This window comes from Scylla paramamosain, chromosome 7 (genome assembly GCF_035594125.1).
Source record: "Scylla paramamosain isolate STU-SP2022 chromosome 7, ASM3559412v1, whole genome shotgun sequence".
NCBI classification, from domain to species: Eukaryota; Metazoa; Arthropoda; class Malacostraca; order Decapoda; family Portunidae; genus Scylla; species Scylla paramamosain.
The window spans coordinates 8,537,501-8,557,833 of record NC_087157.1 but is presented as its reverse complement, the minus strand read 5'-3'; the positions used below and the strand labels follow the sequence as shown (position 1 = coordinate 8,557,833).

The window sequence follows — 20,333 nt, the reverse complement described above, 5'->3', positions numbered from 1 at the left end:
CTTCTGTTCCTCACCGTCCTTCTCAGTGTTCAGTTCAGTTCAGTTGTTGGTCGGGGACAATACTGTATCCTTCGTCTCGGCACCCCCTGATGTTCCTATTTGTTTTTCAGTTCGTTATATTCTTATGAACGAATTAACCTCCCTTAGAACTACTCGAATATAAGATGTTGATGAAGGAGACGTGATGGTGACGGGGAGGATGAGGATGACAGTGATTGGGGTGGTGGAGAGGCGGAGTGGACGAAAGTGAGCAGGAAAGGGTGAGAATGGGAATAGGAAATGTTGGAAAAAAAGTGGTGGTGAATATTTAGATGAAGGGAAGCTGTTGAGGGTGATTAAATACGAGTAGAGTTGAGGGGAATGAGTTGGAGGAAAGGTGTGATGGGAGGGTGATGGGAAAGAAGTATAATAGAGAAGTGTGGTGGGAGAGAGGTACGTAACGCGTGAGTCGAAGAAAGTGAAAAAAAAGAAGAAAAGGAGGAAAAAGTAAAAGAAAGCCTTGTCATATTGTAAGGTCTAAACTGTGTTGGATTCAATGAAAACAAATTTAAGTTGGGAATATAAAGATAAACTGGCCATTGTTGCTGCTACTGACTGTGTGTGTGTGTGTGTGTGTGTGTGTGTGTGTGTGTGTGTGTGCTTTGCCTTGTCTTCCATCTTCAGTCTTAGACCTTTCTCTATCTTACTTAGTCTTAGTCTGAGTCTTGGAAGTAAAAACACTAAAATCCCACTTGATCTTGGTCTTGGACCTGGAGACGAAGGGTTCATGAAATCCATCCTGATTTAGGTCTTGATCTTGAAAGAGAGTGCAGGGCAGTCCAGCTGGTAGGGTTCGCCTCAATCTTGGCCTCGCAGGATCCACGCAAAGGGAGACACTGGCATTGTGGAGGCCAGGGCGTGTGTGCAATCTGAAGACAACTTTGAGGTTTTATCACTTCCCAGATAAAGTCCGCCTTGGGTTCCTGAGTGGCGACCGTCTGGGATCCTTTTTCCCTTTCTTCTCCTTTTTTCTTCTTCTCCTATCCTCTCCTATCTCCTACGCCCCCTTCCTCTCCTCCCTTCCGTCTTCCTTTTGCCTCCAGTTTCTTCTCCGTGTCACTTCTTTCGTTATCTTTCTTAAGTTTAAAGAAATATGAGAGAAGGTGATCATATGACACACACACACACACACACACACACACACACACACACACATACACATACATAAATAGGTAAATAAATAAGTTTATTGACCACAAAATATAAATTAAATATAACATGTAAAAAACAAACAACTAAAATACCATAAAACAATCATGAGAGAGAGAGAGAGAGAGAGAGAGAGAGAGAGAGAGAGAGAGAGAGAGAGAGAGAGAGAGAGAGAGAGAGAGAGAGAGAGAGAGAGAGAATGCAAGGCGACAATCAGTATCGAACTTAAATCAATGTGTGAACAGCGGCACTTAAACACGCCCCTCGCCACCTACAGGGGAAGGGAGGGGGGAGCGGAAAGGAAGGGGGGGGACGGGGAGGGAGAGAGAATGGGAGAGGAAGAGACTAAAATCGGAGGGAGAGGAGGAGGGAAGAGAAAAATGAGAGGAGGTAAAGAATGGATACAAACGCTTTACTGACCTTGATGTGTGTGTGTGTGTGTGTGTGTGTGTGTGTGTGTGTGAAAGAGGGACCGACTCTGTGCTTTAATTATGTGTGTCACGACAGTGGTACAGTGGCGTGTGGTGAGGTGGGGGTAGAGATTCACGAGAGAGAGAGAGAGAGAGAGAGAGAGAGAGAGAGAGAGAGAGAGAGAGAGAGAGAGAGAGAGAGAGAGAGAGAAAGTGACGGATAAATGGATATACTTGTTTAGAGAAGGAGGCAGACATAAAGACAGACAAACAGACACGCAGACAGAACAAACACAAACACACACACACACACACACACACACACACACACACACACGGACGTACGCAAAAAAAAAAAAAAAAAAAAAATAAAAATAAATAAGTAAAATAAATAAAAAAATAAATAAATGAAATAAAAAGTGATATAAAACAATTCAATGAAACGTAAGGGAATTCTCTAAGTTAGGGAATTCAATAATTTACACACACACACACACACACACACACACACACACACACACACACACACACACACACACACACACACACACACACACACACACACACTGTATAATGCCTTTGACATGCCTGGCTGGTGGAGGTATTTGGGAATATTTCTGCGAAGTTATCCTCATTTTTATCTTTTCCTACTTCAAATAACATCAAAGGCAGTGTCATGCCAGATTTTCTCTTCCGCCTTTGATGCTTGAGCCATTCTTGACTTAGAGAGTATCTTGAAAGTGTATTTTTATTTTGGTTCCATGTGCAACCCTGAAACACAATACGGGTTTAGTTTTTTGCATCTTTTCGTACATGTTAATTTCTTTCTTGTCTGGACCACATTCGAGCCACGGGTGCTCCTCGTCTTGCAGGAAATCCGTCAGTGTGAAATGTGAAATAGATTTATGTATTTATGATATCTAGATTTTTTTCCTTCATCAATATTTGGCTTTCATTTTAATATCTTATAATTTTTTTTTATTATTTTATCTTATATTATTATCTTATTTTTGTTATGTTAATATAATCTTGTTTGTAATTAACTTATTTCTTATTGCCTTGTCAATTTTTTTTTTTATCAGTATTTCGCTTTAATTTTATTACTCTAGCTGAACAGACTTGACTTTCACCCTCTCTTTTTTTTTTTTTTAATTGACACTACGAGGCCTCTTCCGTTTTCGTCATTTTGTTTTTCTTTCTCCACGTCTTTCGACTTCCCAAACAGTACCAAGAAAATGGTCACCTGATCTTTGCTACCCCTTAACGGAGTCTTCAATGCGTCTAGAGCTTCTTTTGCTTTTTCTTTTCTTTTTTTTTTTTTTTGGTTGTTAATGTAGGCAGTATTTACACATCTTCCCAAGTACGAGTCCCGTCTTCTGAACATTTATAATCAATAATTAATTACCTGTTCCACATGAAGGATTCTCAGATTTTCCGTCGCAAGTCTTGGCTGGAAGTTTCAGGTCTCAATTCATTTTGCATCAGTCTCTATTTCTGGAGCAGTTGTCCACCCACGCGACGCTTTCAAGCCAGATAGACTGAGAGACTACTTATTGGCCTTGTTCCTGCTATGTATCTCTAATTTTGCATCCCACACAAATACAGAGTTACTTTTATTCATTATTTAGTATCTATGTTTTTATGGTTATTGCTTTACTGAATTTATTGACTACAAACTGGACTTGTTAACTGTAAACTGAAGGACTAGTTGCTGGCTTTATTACTCTTGTTTTTCTAATTTTGCACCTCTCAACTGCAGTGTTACTTTTTACTTAACAAGTTCTACCCATCATTTTACGGTTTCTACTTTACTGAACTTATTAACTGCAAACTTGAAAGACTACTTATTTGGTTTATTCCTCTCGTGTTTGTAATTTTGCATCTCACTCAACTGCAATATCACTATTTTGTACCCATATTTTCACAGAAACTACTTCTTACTGAACTTATTAACTGGAAACTTCCCGCAAGACCTGTTTAATTTCCTAGTCAGCCTATTTAGCTTTCAGACGTCAAGTTAATCAGTGTCACCTCTGTTTTGTTGTGGAGCAGTGTGGTGTTCTGAGGCTTCCCATTTTCTAACGCTTAAGCTCCTGAGGGGGGAGTTGTCCTGGCTCGCGTCAACGTCTAATTAGATTTTCAATTAAAACTTCCCCATATCCTAATGAAGTGACATTCGGTGGCTTGTAGGACTTGGCCTGTGGTGTTTATGTAAGACGGCCAGACAGACGGACAAATACGGTGAAGAACATACTCGTACATACATGCGTACATACAGATGGAGGTGTAGGTTTGTAGAAAGTAGGTATATATTATACTCTTGAGTCGTAAGTTTTACATGTGAAGACGTACAAAAGTTATTTTCATCTATTTTACCTTTATGGTTTATGGTTCAATATTTCACGTATCTACCTACCTACCTACCTACCTACCTATTTACCTGGCTATCTATCTATCTTTCTGTCTATTAAGCGCACTGAAACACTTTAAATCCATTGTTAGGTTTGCCATTATAAGGGAAAGACATTAATGGAACATGAATAAGTAGACGAAAATAGCCCATTATTAATTAAGATTACCTATTCATCAACCTACGTATCTATCTATACTTACATTGTAACATGCATACGTAACCACACCAGCCACCTCATCACACTCCCCCCACTAGAAATTCCCACCACAAACACACACATAGTTAAAAAGAAAAGAAAAGAAGAAGAAACAGAAAATAAAGACCGCAACTCAAATACTCAAACGGAACACGGAAGACAACAACAAACAAAAAAAAAAAAAAAGAAAAAAAGTCGAGCCGTCCGTCCCTCCCTCCCTCTTCTGCACCTCCTCGCGGCGGGCACCTGCAGACACGCGGTGACAGGCGAGTCCCGCGGCAGCTTCCCAGCGTGGTGGCGGCGATCAAAGACTTCCTCCGGGGGCGCCAAAATATTGCTGTCGCCTCTCCCTGTGCTGCGGGTCTCTGCTCTACTCTACTCTACTCTACTCTACTCTGCTCTGCTCTGCTCTGCTCTGCTCTCTTTCTTCTTGGTCTCTGCTTTTTCCGTCTTCCTCTATCTCTCCTATTCTCTGCGGGTGTCTGCTCTGCTTCGCTCTGCTCTGCTCTGCTCTGCTCTATTCTCTCTCTCTCTCTCCTTGGCTTCCTCTGCTTTTTCTATCTCCCTCTATTTCTTCTATTCTCTGCGCTATCTCTTGCTCTTTCTCCCTCTACCTCATCTACTATATCTCTTCTATCTTCCTCTATCTCTGTCTCCTCTATCCTCAGTTCTTTCTCTTCCTCTTTCTTTTCTATTTCTATTCCCCGCTCTATCTCTTCTGGCCTCCTCCTCCTTTGTGAATATGTAATGCTTTCCCTGGTGGACTTCCAAGAGAGAGAGAGAGAGAGAGAGAGAGAGAGAGAGAGAGAGAGAGAGAGAGAGAGAGAGAGAGTGAGAGTGAGAGTGAGAGAAAGTTTGTGAACCTTTGCTCTTTCTCTCGTCATCAGACCTGGTGCTTTTCCAATGTGAAGGCTCTCTCTCTCTCTCTCTCTCTCTCTCTCTCTCTCTCTCTCTCTCTCTCTCTCTCTCGGTCGCTCATCTCATAGTACGTTCTTTCAATAAGTATTTATTTACTTTTTCATATATTTCATCTTGTAGTAATTTTAGACAAGAAATAATAGTTTTCGCTTATTCTCCTCCTCCTCCTCTTCTTCCTCCTCCTCCTCCTCTTCTTCCTCCTCCTCCTCCTCTTCTTCCTCCTCCTCCTCCTCCTCCTCCTCCTCCTCCTCCTCCTCCTCCTCCTCCTCCTCCACATATCTCTTTACCAAGTCGCTAGTTAGAAGCAGTTCCCAAGCAACCTTGCAAGGACCTAAAGCTCTCTTGATTATACTTGACAATCCTCCTCCTCCTCCTCCTCCTCCTCCTCCTCCTCCTCCTCCTCCTGGTGCCAAAACTTAATTAATCACCCAATTACTATCCTATCCTACTTTTCTTGTTTTATAATTTTTCACAGTCTCGTAACGGCCAAAAAGTCTGTTGCTGCTTGTTTTTCCTTTGAGTTCCTGCTTCTCGTGTTCCTCCTCATTGGGCGTCACTTTAGTATAGGGCTTCTCTCCGTAATTACAGCCACTAAGACAAAAGCCTGTGACTTCCCCCTTTCCATACACACCTGGAGTAGAATGTTGATGTGGGGAGATGAGTGAGAGAATGGCATAACTGGGGCTTTAATTGGTTCTTCTCTTCTTATTGCTCGTTCCTTCTCCTGTCTTTTTTTTTAGTTTCATCCATTCTTTCTTCCTTTTCATGGCTTGGTTATGAGGCAATGAGGAATAAGGGAATAAAATAACGAATGACTTGGTTTATTCGTATTCTCTTCTTCCTCGTTTTCATCCACCTCTTCGTTCGCCTTTCCACTTCATCTTCTCCTCCTCTTCCTCCTTTTTTTTTCTTCGTCTGATTATGAGTCAATGAGGAATGAGGAGATAACACAACGGAAGGTCTGTTTTCTTCTCTTCTTCCTCTTCCTCCTCCGTTTGTCTTCTTACTTCATCTTCTTATTTATTTTCTGATTATGAGGCAGTGAGAAATGAAAAGATGGGACAATTAGAGGCTTGGTTTCTTCCTCTCTTCTTCCTCTTCCTCGTTCCTTCTCTTCCTCCTTCTTCTGCATTCTTACTCCATCTTGCTCTATCTTCTCTTCCCACTTTTCTTTCATCGTCTTCAGATTATGAGGCAGTGAGGAATGAGAGGATAACACAACAGAAGAGTTTTTTTTTTTTCATTTCCTCCTTCCTCGATCCCTCTCCATCTCCTTTTCTCTTCCTATCTCCCTCTCCTTCTCTTCCGTCTCCTCCTCTTCCTCTTCCATGTCTTGGTTCCGAGTGAGGCAGGAAGGAATGAGAGGATAGGACAATTGAAGACGCTGTTTCTTCTTTTCTCCTCCATTCTCCTCGCTTCTTCTCCTCCTCCTCCGCCTGCCGCCTCTTTCTCCGTAATTATGAGGGAGGCAAGAAGGAATGGAGGAGTAACACAACGAAAGACTTTAGTGTCCTTTTCTCCCCTCTCCATCCTTCTCCTCTCCATGTCCTCCTCCTTCTCCTCCTCCTCCTCCTCCTCCTCCTCCTCCTCCTCCACAAGCGAGCCACTGTCCATTTCCCTAACTTTTATAGACATTCTGAAATTCACTGGAGTCTGTGGTTTCACATTTTCGGGCAACTGTGTGTCTTTAAGGCATTGAAGTCCTTGCTGTGTTTAGAATCATACAAACTTATATTGAAGAAACTCCTGAGACCTCTTTAAAAACTTCCCTGGGGTCTGTGGCGTCACTTGTCAGCTGTATAGCGTGTGTCTTTAAAACATGAAGACCTTTGTTGTGTTTATAATCATACAACACTGATATTAACCCTTTGACAACTGAAGGGATTTCCAGTTTTATTTTAACGAACCATAGGTATTTTTATTCATCAAAAAATTAAACTGCAAGCACTAAAAAGCTTTACTAGATATTCGATGACACCCTTTGCTGTGAGTATTGTCTTTCAGAATCGTTGTCTAAACTTATACCAGACTATAATAGCAAGCTGAGGGGAAGCTGTAGCAGTGAAAGGGTTAAGTAAACTGCCTAGTCCTTTTAACCCTTTGGGCCAGTTCAAGAGTCATCCTTTTTCGTTTGCTAGCTAAACAACAAAAGTGCTTCAGCCGTGATCAGATTCCACAGTCAACTTTGGCCGCTGCTTTTCGTTAGGAAGCGTACAAAAAATTGGCATTGGTAAGGCATTAGGGCCAATTCCACAGTGTTTTCGTAAATTATCCAACTTAAAATGCTTCCCATGTTGGTAAGCTCCCGAACAGATAAGAGGAGTGTTAAGTTTGGATAGCTTACGGAGAGTCTTGAACCAGCACTGACTACTAATGATAACAGGACACTTAAGACTTTTTATGAGCAATTTTAAACCATTTCACTGAGCACAAATATAATAAAAAACACTAAAAGGTTGAAACTAACAGATAACGTCCCTTTTTCTGCCATTGGTGTCTTTCCATGTTATATTCATACTAGACTATTTGATTTTAAGCTCAAGGAAGCCACAACAGTCAAAGGGTTAAAAAAAAAATTCTAAGGCAATACATTTACTGCAGTGGATCTTTATATATGTAGTCTTGTATTGTCTGTTATTATGTGCAGGTGTGTCAGGAAGAGGAGCTTTGCATAAACTGGCTAGTCCTCTTGAAAACAATAACAACAACAACAACAACTACAACAATAACAATAATTTTAAGTACATTTATTCCAGTGGGTCTTTGTAATATTTAGTATCGTAATATGTGTTTTTTTATTATTTATTTTTTTTATGGATTTGTTGAGTAGAGGGACTTTAAATGAACTGTCTAGTCTTTTTAAAGGAAAAAAAAAAAAATTCCAGCGGGTCTTTCAATTTGTAGTCCCGTAATGTTTGCTTCTCATTCAGTGCAGGTTGTATGTGTTAGGAAAAAATGACTTGCCGGCAGGAGGAAGGAGTAGAAGACGAGGTAGTAAACTGGTCCTCTAAAAAAGAAAGAAAAAAAAAAAAAAAACTTCAAGACAGTACATTTATTCCAGGTAGTATTTGTATCTGTGATGTAATGTTTATATTTCGGCGCAAGTGTGTTAGGAAGAGAGACTTAACTGGAGACAGGGAGGAGTGAGATGCGAGGTAGTAATATATCTAGTCCTCTTAAAAACAAAAAAATCTCAAGGCAGTACATCTATTCCAGCTAGTCTTTGTATTTGTAGTTTTGTAATGGCTATTTTTCAGTGCAAGTGTGTTAGAAAGAATGATTTGCCGGCAACAAGGAGGAGTTAGAGGTGAGGCACTAATGTCTACTCTTAAAAAAAACTCTTAAATCAGTACACTTATTACGACTATCTATTTATTTTTCGGTGCAAGTGCGTTAGAGAGAATGACTTACCGGCAGGAGGGAGGAGTGAGAGGCGAAGTAGACGTCCTGAATGTAACACAGTAGATACACCCTCACCGATGACCCAGTGAGATAGAGAGATAGCAGCGCTGAGGGGGTGATTACAGGAGACACTGCAGCGAGAGTAATTTCACTGCATACGAGAACAGTGTCACGTGGCGCTTTCCTTCCTTCTTTCTTTCTTTCTCTCTGACTTTTTTCCTTTTTATCGCTGACGTATGTGTTAATTAATGGGGGTGGTGATGGTAGTAGTAGTAGTAGTAGTAGTAGTAGGCAGTAGTGGGTGGTGGTAGTAGTAGTAGTAGTAGTAGTAGTAAACAAAAAACACCTTCATTCACCTCAACTTGTTTTCACACATCCTTACAACCTTCCCTCCTTTCCTTCTCCACCCACTTATCCCCCCAACCCTACACACACACACACACACACACACACACACACACACACACACACACACACACACCTACCCACCCATCCTACTTCAAGGCACCAGAGCAGCACAATAAGTTCCCTATACCTATCAATGACGTACTAATGGCAGACGCCCAACACAAGACAAGCGAGGCACACGAGGCACAGTTTGTAAAGGAAATTTCCAGTAGTGTAATCTGGCCAAGTTAAAATTTTAGGGGGGTGTATTTTTTCCTTACTGTGGTGAGCTTCTGTTGCTCTACTCTAGCCTCAATTAGTAATTAAAACGTTATCTAATATCTTGTGTGGAGGAAGAGGAGGAGGAGGAGGGATTAGGATAGGAAGAACAAGAGGAGGTAGAGAAGGAGGAGTTTGGATAAGAAAAAGAGGAAGTATTAGGGTAGAAAGAGGAAAAAGAAGAGGAGAAGGAGAAGTTAGGATAGAAGGAAGAGGAGGAAGGGCAGGGGTAGGGGCAGGAATAACAGGAGGAGCAGGAGTTAGCATAGGAGGAAGAGAAGGAGGAGTTTTTCGGGTAGGAAGAAGAGGAGAAGGAGAAGGAGGGGGAGGAGGAGGAGAAGAAGAAGGAGGAGGAGGAGGAGGAGGAGGAAGAGGAGGAGGAGGAGGAGGATGAGGGGGGGGGTCAGCAGCAGGAAGATCCAGACGCAGGGAGTGCCGACGTAAAGAGTAAATCAGCTGGAAACTTGAGCCTCTATCTAATCCGATTCCTTTTCCTTCCTATCCCCCCCCCCCTCTCTCTCTCTCTCTCTCTCTCTCTCTCTCTCTCTCTCTCTCTCTCTCTCTCTCTCTCTCTCTCTCTCTCTCTCACCACCGTACTTAAAGTTCATCTTGCCTATGGGAATATCTTATAAAACTCATTATGTATTACAGTATTTATCATAAGCTGCTTCTGTATTTCCTCCGTCCTGATGTACTGTTCAAGAGGAGTTTCAACACATCACTTTAATTTTGCTCTTACTTTCGAACTGTCTTCCTTAGGGACCGGCACCTTCGATTAGATGTTTTTCACTTCACTTTTTTTTTTTTTTTTCATGGGCGAAGCTCCTCCTATATAGAAAAGTGAGTGAGAGTAACACCAACAGCAATCATCTGCTGTAATTTTCGTGCTGTAGTCAAGGAAGTGAATCTTGTAGTGCCCTTTATAATCTTTCCTCACAATGAGTTCTCGCCTTCACTCCCTCCTGTCTTACATTTACATTGTCTTTCCTTCCCTTCTGCCTTGCCTTACCTTACCTTGCCTCACTCCCGCAACGCGGCAAACAGACCAGCGAAAAGGTCAACAACTCACGCTGCCTAACACGTGGCGACATCTGGATAAATGAAGGGAGAGGGTACGTAGGTGTGTGTCCCGGTAGGAGCGTCTCAGCGGGGGGGAGGGCCTCAGGCAGGTGGCGGCGACCCGGGGTACCTGCCAGAGTGCTAAGTGACGGGCGGCTCCCTGGCGAGGAAAATAATGTACTCGTGAGGGAAAATCAAGGGAGTTCTTTTTTCTTCCATTTTGCTTGTTGGGTTTAATGGGATGCTGATGGTGGCGGTGGTGGCGGTGGTGGTGCATGTGTCTGGTGTTGTTATTGGCGATGGTGGATGTGGTGATGGTGGTGGTGATGGTGTAGTTGTATGTGTCGCAGTGGAGAAGGGCCGCTGAAATAGGTGTGGGAGAGATCGTCTGCCCATGGAGGAGAGACTGTGTTTGTGGTTACAGGTACAGACAGACAGACACGTCATTAAGCATTGCCCCCGCACCGCAGCCTTACGCCGACAGCTCAACATTACTATCATGGAAAGTTTGTTTATAGAAAGAAGAGATTACGGCACTGTCTGTCACATCTACCATGCTACCTGTAAATACCTCTAACTATACATGTTTTGTGCTCCGGCCTCTCACTTATATTATTATTATTATATTGCTCTATGTGTCTTTCATTTTGTTTTTTTTAGAGAAGATCTTTTGAATTATTGATTTCCGTTTCGTTTTATCAGGTTCTGCATGGTGTTTTTTATTCGGGTTTTGTTTTATATTTTGTTCTAACTTTTTTTTGTTTTACTCCTCCATTTTATTTTATTGTTGTGTTTCCTGTGTATGTTTCATTTTGGTTTTGGAAAGTTTCGTTTTATCGTGTTCTGCATCTTGGGTAACATGATTCTATTCAGGTTTTTTTTGTTTGATTTTTTTTGTTTAATCTTTTACTTTACTGTTCAACTTCATTTTCGTGCCATGTTCTTAAGTTTTATTATGTTTTTATTTTTTTCTTTGTCAGTGTGCTTCGTTTGTCTTTTCACGACACCTGCGCCACGTCCGTAAAGCACACATCAGCGTTTTACTGTAATTTTAATGTATACTTGAACCATGCATGTTATCTTTTACCAAAACATCTTTTTATGTAATTTGATCAGTTGTGGTCTATAAAGTATCTATATCTATCTATTTATCTATCTGTGGTTCTGTAATGTGGTGAGTGCGGTGTGGCATATTTTGTTATTCTATAGCGGTGATGGTGGTGACAAGGGGGTTTAGTTGTAATAGCTCTGTGATGTAATGAGTATGGTGTGACATAATTTGTGATTTTACTGTGGTGATGATGATTAATTTTGCTGGACGTGTGAGAAACTGTGTATGTATGTGTGTGTGTGTGTGCTGGTGGTGGTGGTGGTGCAGGGATGGGTGGTGATAACAAGAACCAGCGGTGGGACAGGGACGAGTAATTAGGGTGATATCGACCAGTGATGGGAGTGATAAGCGATGGGCGCGATGCTGCACAAGATACTGGTGCTCGCGTGAAGGAACTGACGGTGTTAGTTAGTAGTGACGAGGAGAACACGGCAGGTGGGGTGGGAATGACACTATAACATACATAACACCTTGTAGTTCGCTTTAGAAGTTATTGTCACTGATGAACATGCGTGGTGATGATGGAAGTGGTGGTGATAGTGGTGGTAATAGGAGGTTAATGGTAAAGGATGATAATAGTGGTGATAATAATAGTATACTGGTGATGGTGATGATAGAATGCTGGAAAAAAAGAAAAGAATAGTAGTTGCGACGTTGTGATGATGGTAGTGGTGGTGGTGACTGGGATAGTATACTACTGATGGTAGCGACAGAATGGAAGGAAAAAAATGAGTAGCTATCAGTAACTTGCAGCCTGTTTTAGATCATGACGAAGGGAACACGTGTTGAAACTTGAAGGTGGACTGAAAAGAAAATGAAATGATATGAGGAGGAGGAAGAGAAGGAGGAGGAGGAGGAGGAGGAGGAGGAGGAAGAGGAAGAGGAAGAGGAGGAGGAGGAGGAGTTAAAGACGTAAAAAAAAGAAAAAAAGTGGTTGGTGAAGACGGTAGTGATGAGGTAGTGTGGGCGGCGGCGATGGGCATGGGCGGTGGCGATGATAAGGGGAAGGAAGAGACGACAAGGGAGTGATGGCGGCCAGTGGGGCGGGAGGAGCTGCGAGGCGACAGGTGAAAATTGGGTGGCGAGGTGTGCGTTCTGAAACCAGCGCTGGGTGAAGGCTGAGGGAGACACGAGCATAGCCATTATTACTATATAGACACGCCACGCAGTCCTGTTCTCTGTGGGGTGCTGTGGTGGAGTCTTGGCGCGGTCTTTGTTGTATCTCTTACTTTGGTCCTGACTCTCTACAGTTTCTCGGTAGGGGAAGTAGCGTCTTTCTCGTAAGCTTAAGCCAGCGCCGTGAGTGTAACCTTGTTGTTGTTGTTGCTGCTGCTGCTCCATAACTTAGTCAATTTTACAGTAATTTTTTCATCCCACGCCTCGACTTTCCTCCCTCTAGTGATCTTACACACACACACACACACACTTCCATCGCTTTTGCTGGTAAACTCTAGAGCTCTCTGCCTGGTTCTATTTTACCTATATTGTCAATGACTTAAGCTCTTTCAAGGGCGAAGTTTCCAGGCACTTCCTTCTCTTCATAATTGTAGATGTTTTTTTTTTTTCTTTTTACCGTTCTTTTGGGAGTGGCATCTTCAGTGACTCTTTTATTTATTTATGTATTCATTTCACCGTCTTTTTGTTGCCCTTGGCCAGAAACCCTGTTACATAAAAGAAAGAGATAGAAAGAAAAAGAAAACACACGAAACAAGGCAGTAGACACCTGCCGAAACGATAATTACTCCTAGTGGGTGTCTAAAGCACTGTTCAGGGGGTGCTGTAAACTTATCATTAAACCCAGCTGTGACCTCACTGAACGTTTCCCTTTGTGTCTCACAACACAAGGGGGCAGTCACAGCCTGCCCTCTAAAGACAACTCTCTTCCTCCACACAAAACTACAAGCACCTAATAACACACACACCCTTCACTCAAAAATTTTAAAATCATGGCGACTCCTACACCAGCCTCGGAGTCCCCATCTGGGGAGGGGACCATAAATGTCCCCAGGTCGGACTGCCTTTCTATCGACGACCCTAAGTGTCTTGACATCCCCCTCAACTTTTTCTTCATTAACTTCTGCAACATTCGCGGTCTAAGATCTAATTTTCAATCTGTAGAACACCACCTCTCCTCTTCTAAACCTCATCTTCTTTTCCTCACTGAAATTCAGGTGTCTGAGGCAACTGACAGTAGCCCCTTTTCTGTTCCCTCCTACTTTCTCTATCCTCATTTTCGATCCAAAGCTGGATGCTGCGTTTATGTGCGCAATGACTTAACCTGCTCTCGTGCCCACGCTCTTGAATCTTCCGAGTTTTCCACCATCTGGCTACGACTACAGAGTCATTCTCATACTAAATTTATCTGTGCTGTATACCTCTCTCCTAACTCCTCTGACTATAAGAAATTCTTTGACTACTTAACTTCCAAAGTGGAGCACATTCTGACCCTCTTCCCTTTTGCAGAGATCTCCATTCTTGGAGACTTCAATGTTCACCACCAGCTTTGGCTTTCCTCTCCCTTCACTGACCATCCTGGTGAACTAGCCTACAACTTTGCTATCCTCCATGACCTAGAGGAATTGGTGCAACACCCTACTCGTATTCCTGACCGTCTTGGAGATACGCCCAACATTCTTGACCTTTTCCTGACCTCTAACCCTTCTGCTTATGCTGTCACCCTTTCTTCTCCGTTGGGCTCCTCCAATCACAATCTCATATCTTTATCTTGTCCTATCACTCCAATCCCTCCTCAGGATCCCCCTAAGCGAAGGTGCCTCTGGCGTTTTGCCTCTGCTAGTTGGGGGGATCTGAGGAGGTATTTTGCTGATTTTCCTTGGAATGACTACTGCTTCCGTGTCAGAGACCCGTCTTTGTGTGCTGAGCGCATAACAGAGGTGATAGTGTCTGGCATGGAGGCGTACATTCCTCACTTTTTTTTCTCGTCCTAAACCTTCTAAACCTTGGTTTAACACAGCTTGTTCTCGTGCTATACTCGTACATGATAGAGAGGTGGCCCACAAAAGGTACTTAAGCCTTCCATCACCAGAATCTCATGCACTTTATATTTCTGCCCGGAACCATGCCAAGTCTGTTCTCCAACTAGCCAAAAACTCCTTCATTAACAGAAAATGTCAAAACCTTTTAAGATCTAACTCTCCTCGTGATTTCTGGCATCTAGCCAAAAATATTTCCAATAACTTTGCTTCTTCTTCTTTCCCTCCTCTACTTCAACCAGATGGCACCACTGCTATCACATCTATTTCTAAAGCTGAACTCTTTGCTCAAACCTTTGCTAAAAACTCTACCTTGGACGAATCTGGGCTTGTTCCTCCCTCTCCTCCACCCTCTGACTACTTCATGCCACCTATTAAAATTCTTCGCAAAGATGTTTTCCATGCCCTCGCTGGCCTAAACCCTCGGAAGGCTTATGGACCTGATGGGGTCCCTCCTATTGTTCTCCGAAACTGTGCCTCCGTGCTTGCACCTTGCCTAGTCAAACTGTTTCAGCTCTGTCTGTCAACATCTACCTTTCCTTTTTGCTGGAAGTTTGCCTACATTCAACCTGTTCCTAAAAAGGGTGACCGCTCTAATCCCTCAAACTACCGTCCTATTGCTTTAATTTCCTGCTTATCTAAAGTTTTTGAATCTATCCTCAACAGGAAGATTCTTAAACATCTATCACTTCACAACTTTCTATCTGATCGCCAGTATGGGTTCCGTCAAGGCCGCTCTACTGGTGATCTTCTGGCTTTCCTTACTGAGTCTTGGTCATCCTCTTTTAGAGATTTTGGTGAAACTTTTGCTGTTGCCTTGGACATATCAAAAGCCTTTGATAGAGTCTGGCACAAAGCTTTGATTTCCAAACTACCCTCCTACGGTTTCTATCCTTCTCTCTGTAACTTCATCTCAAGTTTCCTTTCTGACCGTTCTATTGCTGCCGTGGTAGACGGTCACTGTTCTTCTCCTAAATCTATTAACAGTGCTGTTCCTCAGGGTTCTGTCCTGTCATCCACTCTCTTCTTATTATTCATTAATGATCTTCTAAACCAAACTTCTTGTCCTATCCACTCCTACGCTGATGATACCACCCTGCACTTTTCCACGTCTTTTCATAGACGTCCAAACCTTCAGGAGGTAAACATATCACGCAGGGAAGCCACAGAACGCCTGACTTCTGATCTTTCTAAAATTTCTGATTGGGGCAGAGCAAACTTGGTATTGTTCAATGCCTCAAAAACTCAATTCCTCCATCTATCAACTCGACACAACCTTCCAGACAACTATCCCCTCTTCTTCAATGACACTCAACTGTCCCCCTCTTCTACACTGAACATCCTCGGTCTGTCCTTTACTTTTAATCTGGACTGGAAACTTCACATCTCATCTCTAGCTAAAACAGCTTCTATGAAGTTAGGTGTTCTGAGACGTCTCCGCCAGTTTTTCTCACCCCCCAAGCTGCTAACTCTGTACAAGGGCCTTATCCGTCCATGTATGGAGTATGCTTCACATGTCTGGGGGGGTTCCACTCATACTGCTCTTCTAGACAGGGTGGAATCAAAAGCTTTTCGTCTCATCAACTCCTCTCCTCTAACTGACTGTCTTCAGCCTCTCTCTCACCGCCGCAATGTTGCATATCTAGCTGTCTTCTACCGCTATTTTCATGCTAACTGCTCTTCTGATCTTGCTAACTGCATGCCTCCCCTCCTTCCGCGGCCTTGCTGCACAAGACTTTCTTCTTTCTCTTACCCCTATTCTGTCCACCTCTCTAACGCAAGAGTTAACCAGTATTTTCAATCATTCATCCCTTTCTCTGGTAAACTCTGGAACTCCCTGCCTGTTTCTGTATTTCCAGCTTCCTATGACTTGAATTCCTTCAAGAGGGAGGTTTCAAGACACTTATCCACCAATTTTTGATCACTGCTTTGACCCTTTTATGGGACTGGCATTTCAGTGGGCATTTTTTTTTATTAGATTTTTGTTGCCCTTGGCTAGTATCCTTCCTACATAAAAAAAAAAAAAATTCTTTCCTAGTCACTTTTCCCTCCACGCTCCGATGTCCAGCCGTCTATACTACGTTCACCATCACGACCTGCTGCACCGCCTCTATGTACTGGCGGACTCTTTGCATCACGCCAAAGGGAACGCAAGTAAGAGGCAATATGTAAAATTAAAAGAAATGCTTATAAAAAGGTGCTGGAAGGAGAGGCAGGGCTGGGAGAGGAAAGAAAGAGGAGAAAAATTAACTCGTTGATGGAAGGTGCAATGGATGGCGGGGAGGAGTGGCTTGGAGAGTGGGTGGGTATGGGTGGAGAGGTGGAGGGTGTGGCAGGTGAGGACAGAACAGTGTTGCCCCGCCTTGTTCAGATTCGTGGGAGATGTAAGGCAGGGACCCCCCTCCCCCTCAACATATACACAGAGCAATAGTGGTAATTTATTCACCGAAATTGAAAATGATACACAAATTAATTGAAATATGTAAATAGAATCGGTAAAATAAATATATATAAAAAAAAGTGGAAAAATTCTTAGTACAGTATTATAAGAAGAGAAAAACATCACGATTTATTATTAAAGACGAAGGTTAAAAGCGAAATGAAAATTAAAGATAAATACGCGCAATTAAAATGCAGCAACAATAAATAAAATAGCAGTTAAATCAATATTTCATGATGACTTCCTTTATGAACATTTTATTCTCTCATCGGGATTATTTTCAAAGGACTCGGAGATGATTAGTGAAGCTCTCATGAGTGTTGCTCCCCGTGGTGATGCAGTCTTGGAATCACAGACAGCTCCCGGTAGAATACATTATAAAGTAGTGAAGATAAAGTACGTAAACGTTTTTTTTTTTTTTTTGCTTTCATAAAATGGCACTGAAAATTCTGATTGTTTACTAATGAACGCAAAATAGTGGCGTAGTTTGTCACTTTCCGTCATGCCGTAAGATTAGCCTCACTTCCCCCCCCAACACGCACAAAAAAAAAAAAAATGTAGAAGGAAGTTATGTAGTAAACACTTTGTAATATGACGCTGATCACTTTTTTTTTCTGTTTAATAATATCTCAGGCAATAAATAAACTTAAGTCGGAGTGATTTCCCGGGAGATCGAAAGTTAGCATAGGAATGGTAAATGGAGGGTTAAAAGAGGCGTGATGAACAGGAGTGTCAGAGGGAGAGAGAGAGAGAGAGAGAGAGAGAGAGAGAGAGAGAGAGAGAGGAGAGAGAGAGAGAGAGAGAGAGAGAGAGAGAGAGAGAAAAGAGGGTAAGATAATCTCATCTGACTTGTAAATTTTTTGTATTTTGCTGCCACGCTGATACGTATCTCTATTAGTCTCTCTCTCTATAACATCCTCCTCCTCCTCCTCTTCCTCCTCCTCCTCCTCCTCCTCCTCCTCCTCCTCCTCCAGGCTTAGACAAACAACCTTTGTCATCACCACCCTATCTGATGGCAAGGAATAGTCACTAAAAATGCAAAACACACACACACACACACACACACACACACACACACACACACACACAACTATATTATCCATTTTTCATCATAGTCATTTCAATTTAATTTTCAGTGATTTTTCTAATGTAAATATGTATGTATGTATTTATATATGTACAGTACATATGTCTTCCAGTGTCGTGTTTCTCTCTCTCTCTCTCTCTCTCTCTCTCTCTCTCTCTCTCTCTCTCTCTCTCTCTCTCTCTCTCTCTCTCTCTCTCTCTCAAATCATACGAAGAGCGTCTTAAAGAATTGAATCTATTTCCATTAACACAAAGAAGACTAGGAGGCGACTTAACGCAAGTGTTTAAAATCACCAAAGGCATTGATAACATGGACTGCAGTAAATACTTCACGATAGACTCTTCAAATTACACGCGAGGAAACGCTGCAAAATTGTTGATAAATCCTTCAACTCTCATAAATAAAAGAAAATATAATTTTTTCCACCGAGTAGTAAATCTACGGAATGGGCTTCCTCGAGACGTGATAGACTGCAACACCGTAGAGACTTTTAAACGCCGTCTTTGATAAATATTTTGCCTGCAATCCCCGGCTAACAGCGTTTGTTTGTTAGTGATTAACTTACTTGCCTTCAAGAAATGGGCGCGCCTCACTTCATCTATTTTCTTTCTTTCCTATGAAATTTCCTTCGGGTTTTTCCTTCTCTAACCCCGTAAGGTATTTCTTTCCGACTTATTTTCCTGTACGGCTTATGATGGAGGGAGTGGAGGGTGGGGAGAGAGCCTTCTGCTTTCCTGTCCTTTTCTTCTACTATCATCTAAGTAGTTCTAGGTCAGGTCTTCTCATGTGGACCGCAAGGTCTGTTGTGCCCTGTTTTTTATATAACTCTCTCTCTCTCTCTCTCTCTCTCTCTCTCTCTCTCTCTCTCTCTCTCTCTCTCTCTCTCTCTCTCTCTCTCTCTCTCTCTCTCTCTCTCTCTCTCATTAGTGGGAGAAAATCTAATCATATACAAACATGATATTACCTGAATATAATGTTACCCCTCAACTTTAGGGAGAATTTTTAAGTTGAGAGAGAGAGAGAGAGAGAGAGAGAGAGAGAGAGAGAGAGAGAGAGAGAGAGAGAGAGAGAGAGAGAGAGAGAGAGAGACGGATGGGCGAATGTACTGACTGACTGAGAGATAGGCAGATTGAAAACTGAATAACATATAAACACGCAAAAATAAATAGATTTTTAAAATAAAACAATAATATAAAAGTAATGTAACGGGACTGATTAGATAGAGATGAAAGGGGAAAACTTCCGAGCAATACAGAATTAACACACTTTTAAACACGAAACTTGTTGAGATCGTATTCCTCAGCATATCGTCGTCTCATATCTTACATTTAACAGGATGTGCTGCGAATTGGTAAGGTTTTGAAGGCTGTTTTTTGTGATTCATGTGACAGTTTGACACGTAATCTGCATCTTAATAAGAAGAACCATCATTAGAATATGACCAATCATCTCTGTGGTTTTAGGAAATAGTCTTGATGAGACGGTAATTTGAGGGATTAGAGTGGTCACCCTTTTTTGGGAACGGGCTGAATGTAGGCAAACTTTCAGCAATAAGGAAAGGTAGATGTTAACAGACAGAGTTGGAAGAGTTTGACTAGGCAAGGTGCAAGCACAGTGGTACAGTTTCGGAGAACAATAGGAGGTACCTCATCAGGTCCATAAGCCTTCCGAAGCTTAAGGCCAGCGAAGGGACGGAAAATATCACTGCGAAGGATCTTAATGGGTAACATGAAGTAGTGGGAGGATGGAGGAGAGGGAGGATCAAACCATAAATCATCTAAGACTGAGTTTTTAGCAAAGGTTTGAACGAATAATTCAGCTTCAGATGTAGATGGGATGGCAGTGGTGCCATCAGGTTGAAAGAAAGGTGGGAAAAGGAAGTTAACTTATTGAGATTTTTTTTTTTTTGTTGGCTAGGAACCAGCAGAAGTCACGAGGGGAGTTAGATCTTGAAGGATATTGACATATTTTATTGATAAGGAGTATTTGGCTAGGTTTTAAGTATAGTTTCCAAAGACAGCACAGATAGAGAAAGGAGTAGTGGACCGACCTGTTCAGAGGTTTTTGAGCCTGCAATGTTGTGTTTATTCAGTGAAGTTATGTACTACAAAGAATGTCGATGGGTGCCCGTTGAGTAAGGAAGGTAAAAAGGATATTCAGAGTTGCTTGTTAATCAAAGGATGTTAACTATGTCTTAAATAGGGATTGCCACGTGTAGGCCTGGTGCTTTCTTGCAGCTTTCCTTATTTTCTTAAGTTATCATGTTCTCATACGCTGGATGGTGACGGAGTGAAGGTTATGACTGAATGTATAGATTCAATATAAATTCAATATCATCACCCATTAGACAGTAATAATGGATGGGATTGGAAAAAAAACTATATCCATCTTTCTAATTTTCTTTCATCATATATAATTTCCTTGCAAGTGGTGACCTTACATAAATATGT

General features: G+C 42.0%; 1 protein-coding gene across 3 annotated transcripts in view; it reads left to right on the top strand.

The window, feature by feature from the left end:
- Positions 1-20,333, top strand: part of LOC135101989 (gamma-aminobutyric acid receptor alpha-like) — a 115,422-nt gene that overhangs the window by 9,424 nt on the left and 85,665 nt on the right. Inside the window, exon 2 of one of the 3 annotated variants that reach the window (XM_064006558.1) lies at positions 11,233-11,297. The exons of the other annotated variants lie outside the window; for them this stretch is intronic. The gene's annotated coding sequence lies outside the window, so the exon portion shown is untranslated. The remainder of the gene's footprint in view (positions 1-11,232; positions 11,298-20,333) is intronic. 3 annotated transcript variants of the gene reach the window in all.